Below are 7,839 nucleotides of genomic sequence, written 5' to 3' on the forward strand. Positions count from 1 at the left end.
TAGTGCTCTATGGTTGGGCTATGTCCCCAGGTACTCCCCTTCTCTTATGTTTTAACAGAGTTTAGGCGTGGTAGTAGCCAGGTTGGGCTTGAACTCCTGGACTCAAGTGATTCCCCAGCCTTGGCCTCCATAGAAGCTGAGGCTTTGGCACAGGCCACAGTTGCCCAATTCACAAAAGCTGTTGATCCAGGCAGTTGTCTGCTGTCCAGATGGACAGGTTGCACCAGTCACAGTGCCCAGCAGAGGGAGCCAACACCAATGAGATTCTGTGGCTTTTTTTTTTGCTCTATCAGCCCTGGGGAGCTTCTATTCTGTTTGGAGCAGACTCCATCACAGACGCCTCCTGCATCTCTGTTTTGAAGGTGATGCTCCAGAAGAGGAATGTCTTCCCCTAGTCAGTCCAAAATACTGCAGTAATGACCACCTTCATTTTTTGGAAGGCTAAGAAGCCTCTCCCCAAAAAGATGGGGTGGAGTTTGTGTCCTTCCAAGCAAGATCCTGAAGGCTTAGTGGACATCTAGAAAACCTTGTGGTGTCAGTTGTATTGGTGGTCCATTTGAATAAGGAGAAGAAGCACACCCCAGTCCTCAGAGAGAGAGGACAGAGGAGAGCTTCATGAAGAAGACAGGCACTGGGCATCTCTGATGGGGCCAGGTGTCAGAATCAAGCTTCTTCTTCTCAAGACAGTAAAGCTTCCAATGAGCAACAGCATAGTGGCCAGAGCGCAAGAACTGGTTTATAGAAATTATCTCCTTGGGCATACAAATTATCTATCTGGGTGTTCACAGCAAGCCTGGTCTATATAGTGAGTTCCAGAACAGCTAGGGTTATATAGCGAGACCCAGTCTCAAAAAGAAAAAAATAAGGGGTGGGGGGAGATCTCTTTGTGGCCTTTTACGTGTTTGAATGTAAGGGTTCGAACAGTAGATCACCAGACTTAGAAGAGAGGCAGCACATAGTAGGTGCCAAGCAAACATTTGTCTTATGGATAGATACTCCTGATCTCTTGCCAAAGAAAATTTAGTGTTAGCCAGGCAGTGGTTGTGCACGACTTTAATATCAGCACTTGGGTGCCAGAGGTGAGGTGGGGGGAATCTTTGTGAACTTGGGACTAGCCTGGTCCACAAGGGCTAGTTTCAGAGAAACCCTGTCTCGAAAAACAAACCAACAACAACAACAAAAAAATAAAATTCAGACTAACTTACAATATATCAAAGTGGATGCTGGTCAACTTTTCCAGCATCCCTCAGTACCTGCGGCTGCTCCCATCTCTCCTCACCTTGCCTCTACCCTAATCCTCTACCTCCCTGGGGCTGGGCTTCTGCTTCCACCATTCCCCCCACCCTGATACCAGTGTAAGGCAGCAATTTTGGCTACAGCAGTCTCTTGGTCCGCTCCACTCTTCCTCTCCCTCCATGCCCATCCTCTCATGGTCCGGTTTAGCCTACCAGCCATGTTCAGCCTGGACTCCCCCGCCCCCCACTGCCGCCTGCTTTCTCCTTTATCTCGACAGTAAAAATCCTGCTATACTTTAGGAGTAATCACTTCCTCTTCCTTTTTATGGGAGCCAGCCATAATAACCTAAGTCTGGGCAGGTCACCCAAAGGAAGTTCTTTACTTCCAACCATCATCACCTGGGACTCTGGCCATCGATGGATTTAAATGGAGGCTGAAGGCTCAGTAGTTTACCCTGAGGCAACGCCTAGCTGCTGAAAGGAACCACGTGTTGAGTTACCTGACCCCCACCCCAGAACAGACCATTCAAAGGCAAAGCCTGGCATTCCAAGTGCTGTAGATAGAAACACCTGCCCATGCACTTTCACCAGGACACCCTAGACAAATGTCAGCCAATCAGGGGTTTTAAAACCTAAAAACCTCTCACCCCTCCTTTACTACTATAAAACCCTATTCTAATTGAGCTCGGGGGTCTTTGGTTATTCCGATACATTGGATATGCAGAGAGTTTGCAAACTTGATTAAAATAAAGGTTCTTTGCTTTTACATATGGGACTTGCCTTCCTTGTTGACTTTTTCAGCGACTTCGCGGATTTGGGCATAACATTGGGGCTTGTCCGGGATCCCCCAAAGCCCACTAAGACTACCACCCATAGAGCCTTCAGCCAGCAGGTACGTTTCTGTGTTTTGTTTCATGTCTCATGTCTCATGTCTGTGAGCAGGCCCAGTAGGGCCTAAAGTCAATCTGCGGACAGGCAAAAAGATCACACGCAGGACTCCCAGGGAGACGTCCCTGGGGCCCTTCTGCAGAAGGTGTTCTCTCTGGGGAGATATGTGGGGAGACACACATGTAGCATGGTCAGTTCTCTGGTGAGACATGCGGACAGTGGGGTCTCATTGCGATAGAGGGGCAGGTCACACCTGCAAAACAGCTTGAAGCTGTGTCTTTAGTTTGATTTGGCGCCATTGTCCTGGTCTTTGTGCTGTGTGTCTGTGTATTGTTTTGTTTTGTCCTGACTTAGACTGACGCTGACAGACTCAAATCATGACTTCTTTGACTTTGATATTGTGTTCACTTACAGGACTTTAGAGATAGGGCAGCATGCTTGTATGGATGAGTGGCTGGGCTCTGCAGCCTTGTTGTTACAATGTAGCAAGGCTGCCAGCCACAGTTGTAGGGGCGGATGTATCCCAATAGGATTTCAAGCACTGAACAGAGAATCTGGAGTTAATTGCTATGACTTGGAGAGGTTAACAGTCTTCCCCCTCCACACACACACATGCTACATTATCACCCTGCTCCCTCCCATGCTGGTGAATGAGTTTCCTCCGCCTGCTCTGGGAGCTTCATGCTGCAACTTCTGGTCAAACCTGACCAAGGTTTGGCACCGTGGGTCAAGGACTCTTTCAGATCTAATGGGTTATAAATATCTGTCATCATTTATAGGGGCTGGTTACAAATTATTATTGGTTAATGTACAAAAAAAACCCTATTGTTGGTCTCAAATGTTTCACACTGGCACAGGATATTACATGATGTAAATTTAAAATAATATATGCATGTTTCTATTCTTGTTTAAAATATTGTAGCCATATGCCATTGATGGAAAAAAAACACAAAAAGACTTTGGTAAGAGTTTTTATCTTGTCTAAACTCTGTTTGCTGGTGGTTTCTCATACATGCAAATACTAAGTATGCTTTTTGGTTAAGAAGTTTGTCTGTGTAAGTTTTCTTGCAAGCATGGAGCTGAGCTAGAACTATTTGCGCTATTATGGGCCTTACTTCAGAAATTTATTACTGAGTTCTGATTACTAAATTTGGGTTGGCAAAAATTCAGATGACTTTTTGGTATAGATAATGTTAAAACTGCTATATGCTGTTTTTTTTTAAAATCATATTATGGCTCTTCCTTTGTTAGACCCATGCTTTATTTACTTAAAATCTATGCATGGGTAATTTCTTATAAAAACACAAAGCATAATTTTATTTTAAATTTTAGATAGCCATTTTGTTAAAATAAAAAAATACAGTTGCAATAATGGACCTTAATAGTTTAAAAAATGCCGGTGCCAGGTGATAGTCACCACAAGTACCACCTACAATAAAATGGAGTAGGCCAAGATCTAAAAGACAGGCTATGTATATGCTGTCGAGGGTGGTGTATACCGCCCTGGCGGGTCAGTTAGTGTAGGGGTTGTAACCTGCCTGGCAGGTCAGTTATTCCAGGGTCCCGGAGAGGCGCTATCTGAAAAGACATGGGCAGGAAAGAGGAAGAAGGCCAAGCAAGATGTTGTCAAAGCCTCCATTTATTAGCATCATGGTTGCAGCTTATATAGCCCCTGGATGAGGAATTTGGGTTGGGATGGGGGCAGGGCCAGGGCAGAAAGGGATCTTGCAGCGATGGTCCCAGCCAGTCACGAGGTCACCGGCCAGGCAGTTACAATTGGTCAGGTCACGATTCCTCGGTCAGGAAGTCACGAGTTGACATACCTAGTTCTCTAGATAGTTGGAATGTGGGGCGGGTTCCGCTAACAGATAGCTCTCAAGATAGTTGGGTGTGGGGTAGGCTCTGCCAACAAAACAGTTCTTAATACCTTTGGGGTGTGGGGCTCTCTGCAAACTCCCCAGGACAATGATCCCTGCAATACTTTTTGGGGGAAATGGCTCCTGACAGGGTGGGACCAAAAAAGTACTTTATTTTTAATAAAACAAAAAAGACATTTAAGAGATTTTAAGTTTTTATATAAATTTATAAAGCTGTGAGATATCTGTGCTATAAGATGTTTTATATTATGTTTTATATTGTTAGGGTTTAAGCTATTTAGATAAACTGAATCATAATTTTTTGTATTAATACTAAGAGGTTTAGACCTCCTCTTCTGGGAAAAAAATATTGTTTCTGTGTCAATCACTCTGAGGTAATTAGAGATTCAATGGCCTTGTTAATGATAGAGAGCAAAACACTCACAGGGAAGCTGGATGAAAACTTGTTCAACTGGTCTCCTTGGTTAACCTTACTTCCAGCTTTAACAGGCCCCTCATGATCTTGCTTCTTCTTATCAACAGATTTGAGCCCTTGGACAGGACCCATGATGGATTCCTGTAATCAGTATTTGTGAAGGGCAAAAAATAAAGAGCCCAGGGCAGCATTCTCAGGTCAGCTTGGTAGATCAACAAAAAGGTAGACCTTAGTCTCAGTTACCTAGGGCAATGCCAGGTCTTAGCCTCCCTCATGCTCCCATTTCACCCTGGGACCTGTTCCTTGCCTTTGCAGGAGACAGCATTAACAGCGAGATATAAACTTGTTCTGTGCTTACCCTCGGAATGACTAATTCAGTTTCTTTATTAGCTTTACAGAGTATGGAGTTTTTATGAAAGTGGCTAACTTATTATAGACTGTTAAAAAACAAAAGTTATTCATCTTTAAAGTGCTGATATAGTTACAGGAATAATCCTTATTTAGTTCCCTGTATATGTTTTCAAAGTCAAACTTAAAGCAAGTAATAAAAAACAAAGTTTGTCTAATAGGACATATCTAGGCAGCCCTCATACTTCAGAGATCTGCAGAATATGGCATTTAAAATAATGACTAAAAAGCTTATTACATTAGACAGAGACTCTGAGATCCTAGCAGTAACCCAAGGTCTCCAAAGAAGATTATGAGACACTATGATGTCTCCACCTGGATTACGATGATGCTGACCACTGGGCTAAATGACCCCCCCAGTGCAACACCTGCGGCCAGGACCCAGTCCAGACTGTGGACAAACAGCAGGACCCTGGAGAATTGAATGCACCACTTTTGCCTAGACAAAATAAGGTCAGTCTTTTCCATGTCCCTCTTCCACAGAAAAAGAAAAGTTCACCCTTTGGGCCTGGCTTTAGACAGTAAGACTGCTGTTCTGGATATTTCTGCCTCTAATGCTATAGAGACCTGGGTATGACTAACTGTATATGGACTCTTGTCCCTTCATTTTTAAAAGATTCAGAAACTATTTGGCCTGTACTCAGATATACTTTATTTATCCTTCTGAGATCTCTGATAGTATTGATGGCTAAGGCAGTTATAATGTCAGTTTAATAGCAAAAGGTATCCGGATCCTTCCACAAAGCTATAGCCAACTTGTTAGCTAGGACTCGAAGGTGTGAGAGTCAATACCTCCTGTTTATAGACATCTGTTATCTGCTCTTTTTCTAAATATTAATTTCTGTTCCCGGTTTAAACTTATCTCAATAGGCTTCCACTTGGTTGGCAGACGCATCGGTTGCTGACTACAACCTGCTCTGAATAGTGGCGAGCCCTGGACTTCCTGAAAGCTGATGTGGACCAGTCCAGCTGATATGAACACTCCCAGATCCTTCAACGGAGTCTGATGAGGGCCCCATTGCCTAAATGCTCCCCCACTTTGGCTAGCCTTTCAACCTACTTGGGCCTGGATAACAATGCCCCGATGTCAGCTTGAAGTTGTTGTGAAAAGAAACATGTCTTTCAATGCCCCCTGCCCAAAATAGGTCAAAAGGCAGACAAAGTGGATACTCCCTGGCATGGGGGACAAGATAACTACCTATAGTGCCTGTTAATATACTGGGTGCAGAGTTGTCAGTTAATAGGTTTATTAATTTAAGTTAGTTTCATGCCTCCTTAAAAGCAGGGGCAAGCAGGACCCAAGATTGGGTCCTGTCTTAGGTGCTCCTGAAGGGGGAAATGTGAGGGCCAGCCATGATAAGCTAAGTCTGAGCAGGTCACCCAAAGGAAGTTCTTTACTTCCAACCATTATCACCTGGGACTCTGGCCATTGATGAATTTAAATGGAGGCTGAAGGCTCAGTAGTTTACCCTAGGCAATGCCTAGCTGCAAAAGGAACCACAAGCTGAGTTACCTGACCCCCACCCCAGAACAGACCATTCAAAGGAAATGCTTGGCATTCCCAGCACTGTAGACAGGATCACCTGCCAGGGCACTTTCACCAGGACACCCTAGACAAATGTCAGCCAATCAGGGGTCTTAAAACGTAAAATCACCTCACCCCCACCTTTACTACTATAAAATCCTATTCAAATTGAGCTTGGGGGGGTCTTTGGTTATTCTAATACTTCGGACAAGCAGAGAGACCGAGTGTGCCAACTTGTAAAATAAAGGCTCTTTGCTTTTCCATATGGGGCTCAGTTTCCTTGTTGACTTTTGTGGGGACTGCACAGACTTGAGCATAACACTTTTATTTCATTTTTTTTCATTTGCCATGCAAGCCAGATATAGACACAGCCCCTGGGCAGTGGGGAAATCAGAGACTTTTAGTGACAGTTCATGAGTGCTGCCCCACTGCCTGCCCCCCCATTGCCCCCCCCCCCAGTGTTTGGAACCTGTGTTCCCACTGCCCTGGAGTACCTGCTGGGGGTGGGCCACAGTCCCCAGTTGCCTGTTCTTCCTTCCACTCAGGGGTCAATCAAATTCCTTCCCTGAGCCCACGAGGCCCTCAAGATCCAATGTCTCTGGCTTCCTCCACCAGGCCCACCACCCTGACCCCCAACTAGATCTCTTGGTTATCCAGCTCCACCAGGAGATGGAACTTCCTTTTTAGTATTGATGTCTTTATTTATCTCTCACTAAATGCAAACCCGGAAGCAATAAAAACAACTTGGCTCACTCACAGCACCCTGTTAACGAACTAATCAATATAATTTACACACCACAAAATCCATACACGAACAGGTACATGGAAAAGAAAAGCCAATGATTGCCAGGAGAGATTGCCATGGTCAGGGTTGCTAGTGAGAAGTGAACAGGGAGAAAATGGGGGGAGTCATAATCACATTCACCCATCATCCCGGATCCTTGCCTGTACCACAAGGTACAAGGTTGGGCCAGGCTCTATTCTATGTGCTTAGCATGGTTTATTTAAGACAGGACTTCATTAAGCCCAGGTTAGCCTCAAAGTGTGTGTAGCCAGGAGTTGATGATGACCTTGAACTCTTGATCCTGCTGATTCTTCTTCCTGATTACAGGTGTGCACCACCACACCTGTATTGTGTGCTGGGGCTCAAACTCATGGCTTCATGCGTAAAGGGCAAATGCTCTACCAACTGAGATACAGCTCAGTCTAAGTGTTCCTGCTTCTGAGCTACCTAACTGGACCAGTGTAGGTTTTCATCTGTGAAACTGTGTTGTTACCTCAGTGTTATAGAGTAGGAGACACAGAGCTGTTCTCATTTGTCTGAAGTTACAGAGTTAGCAAGAAATAGCCAGCTGCAGAGCCAGCCCTCACTCTGTGCAGCCTACCTCCCACTCCGATGAGTCCTCGCTATGCCCATTCTAAAGAAGCATAAAGAAGCCCAAGTGGGCAAGATGAAGTCAAAGTATGGGGAAGGAAGGTCCCAGTTGAGAC

The 7,839-nt window shown here is 44.9% G+C and overlaps 1 protein-coding gene across 1 annotated transcript in view; it reads right to left on the reverse strand.

The window, feature by feature from the left end:
• Positions 1-7,839, reverse strand: part of LOC113457658 (zinc finger protein 420-like) — a 1,205,902-nt gene that overhangs the window by 412,793 nt on the left and 785,270 nt on the right. The gene's annotated exons all lie outside the window — the stretch shown is intronic.

Source organism: Microtus ochrogaster, linkage group LG4, assembly GCF_000317375.1.
Source record: "Microtus ochrogaster isolate Prairie Vole_2 linkage group LG4, MicOch1.0, whole genome shotgun sequence".
NCBI lineage: Eukaryota > Metazoa > Chordata > Mammalia > Rodentia > Cricetidae > Microtus > Microtus ochrogaster.